This window comes from Nematolebias whitei, chromosome 18 (assembly GCF_014905685.2).
Source record: "Nematolebias whitei isolate Nwh7 chromosome 18, NemWhi1, whole genome shotgun sequence".
NCBI lineage: Eukaryota > Metazoa > Chordata > Actinopteri > Cyprinodontiformes > Rivulidae > Nematolebias > Nematolebias whitei.
In genome coordinates, this window is record NC_056515.1 from 13816270 (window position 1) to 13818995 (window position 2726).

The following is a 2726-nucleotide window of genomic DNA, read 5'->3' on the forward strand; positions in this document are numbered from 1 at the left end:
TATTATTATTATTATTATTATTATTATTATTATTATTATTATTATTATTATTATTATTATTATTATTATTATCATCATTATCATTATCATTATTATTATTATTAATCTCTAAACATGGTTTTGATCAACCTCTCCTGACGATTACGGATTTACTTATTATTTAAAGTTTTGTTTGTTTGTTTTGCCTTGGCTACTTTTGCATAATTGTTTTAGTTGTTGTACCTGAAAATGACAGCACATTGTGCATCGGTGCATAAACATGAGGAACGTGGACGAGTGGAAGAGAAAACGAAAAGTGTTAGGACTTCAGAAACTCCCAGCTGATGAACTGCATCTGGCCAAGTCATCTTTAAGAAACAGTTATAATTAGAATTATTAAGTTCATAAACTAAACCTTAGCCCAGTAGTTAAATATTAGTTGTCGTTAGTATTGCTGGTTTGTATGGGTTTGTTGTTGTTTTTATTTTCTTCCAAACATGATTTTAAATGTTTACAACGTGCCTTATTCTTTGGTTTTCCCTCAAAATGTTGGTACAGATGTTTCCACGAATCAGTTCTGCTCAAAGGTTTCCAGCACCTGCAGGTTTATTCTTGTGACTGCTGAACTTTCTTGATTAGGTACCAACATTGATTGGCTAACGAAGCCACTCACTCACTGCTAATTAAACATGGGAACAGCAGAGCTGGGTGGATGATTCAACAAACCAAATGTCTTCAGCAGGATTTAATGAGTGTCTCTGCTGCTGCAGCCTGAACCTTCCATCACCATATTCTTCCTGTCCGCCCTCCGTCTGTTCCTTCCCTGCAGGAGTTCTCCTTTTCTCAGGTGTGGGCCGGGAACCAAAGTCCCCTGCAGTGTGCCTTCTATTTGGAGCGATACAGCCTCTCCTCATCTCAGCTCTCCTGCAAGATCAGCATCCGACAGGTAGCAGGAGAGGAGCACCTACTCCAGATCTACACATCTGTAGTAGAGGTGAGTCATGGAAGAAGGCAGTGTCCAATCAGTCAAAGATGTGTCTCATAAGGGTCCTGCATCCATCTGAAGACATGAAATCAGCTCTCGTTTAGGCCTGTCACAATAAAAAAATTTGCTGGGCGATTAATTGTCTCGGAAATTATTGCGATAAACGATAATATTGTTTGAAATTTAACAATAATTGTAATTGTCAGATTTAAGAAGAAATGTTGGTTAATTTTTGTGTGTAATACCTTTTTTGACCACTGGATGGCAGTATAAGACTGTTTGAACAGAAAGATGGATAGTGAGGGAGCGAGCAGCGTGTCTCTTTAAGAAAAATGGGAGGAAGGCCCCTTGACATGACATGGGTTGTCTCTCGTTCCTGTTTTTCAGTTCTCACAGTTGTGGACACTCAGTGTGGTTTGAGCTCTTTAGCATAGCATTTGTCACACAAAGCTTTTAATAAAAAATCTGTAAACAAGTTCTCAGCTTCTTTTTGCAGAGAAAAACAACTTTTTACACAAAGGCACAGGTTTCAACCATGAATTTCAGATATTTGACAAGACGGAGGTTTTTTCCCCCCCGAGTTTTGCCTGTTAACTTAGCTTCTTAGTTTAGCTGCTTTTAACGATCCAAAAACGTGATCTTGGACCATTAAAACAGATTTTATAGAGAAAAAAGAAAGGGAGGGGTCAGTGAAGAGCACCAGAGTTGAGTCTTTTGTCATCCAGTGTCTTCAGTAGAAAGAGAGAGACGAAGAAATGATAAAGTTGATAAATGAAAATAAGGTTGATAATTTTCATTTATCATACGATTAATTGATTTATTGTTTATTGCAACAGGCCTCTCTCGTTGTTGTAGTTTCTTGACGAAAATCGTGTCATTTTGTTCTCAGAGCATCTTCGCCTGCTTCTTCTCAACACAAAGCCCAGAACAAACTTTTCTCACAGTTGTATGCGCCAAGGATTGTTTGATTGGTCAGAAGTTTGTGGGGGCGTGTTTGTCGATGTGGAAAAGCACTCGGTCATTCATCTGTGAGACTCCTCAAACACACTAAATTAGTCAAATGGCCGAAAACTCCTGGAGATGGTGCAGACGTTGTGTATGGAGGAGTCTGTCTGCTGAAAAGTGTGGCGCTCTCTTCGTGATAGATTTGTGGCCAAACAGCTGCTGCAGGGATGGAGTGGAGACTCTGTTGGGAAGAAACCCGCACAGTGATCTACGCTGTGGCGGGAGGGGTTTCCCAGGAGCTCTGCACCTTGTGTCTCAGGGATCATGAAATATTGTGAGAAAACGAATGCCACATGACCACGAGTCAAATATTCAGCTTCAGCTGGAGTGTGCCGGGGCCTTTACTACACTGTGCAGCTCTTGATTTAATTCATGAGCTTGTTTAATGAGCTTCTCAAGGAGGATTTTATATATGGATCCAACCACCAAAGGGCAAACGCAGGCAATAATGTTTTACCTGTGTTTGTGTTTATGTGTGTCTGATAGCAAAGTCTCTCGTGAACCAGAGGTCAGATTAGAAGGAAACTTTCAGAAATCAGTTCTTAGGTTGACAACTAATACAACTGATTTACCGTGGTTGACAATCCAATTCAAAATGGTCACTACAGCAAGCTGACCTTAGAAAACACCAAACTGTGTTTGTTAAAACAGTATGCCTCAGTCAGTTCTGTAGATATTGATCTAAAATTTGATGTGGTGGTAGCTGAGACTCATTTCTAATGTATATTCTGAGCCTCAGTTGATCGCACATCTTTGT

The 2726-nt window shown here is 39.6% G+C and overlaps 1 long non-coding RNA gene across 1 annotated transcript in view; it reads left to right on the forward strand.

The window, feature by feature from the left end:
• The first annotated feature begins 905 nt into the window (after positions 1–905).
• LOC119424885 overlaps positions 906–2726 on the forward strand; it is a 6955-nt gene continuing 5134 nt past the window's right edge. Inside the window, exon 1 of the long non-coding RNA XR_005187538.1 lies at positions 906–973. This is a non-coding gene — a long non-coding RNA (uncharacterized LOC119424885). The remainder of the gene's footprint in view (positions 974–2726) is intronic.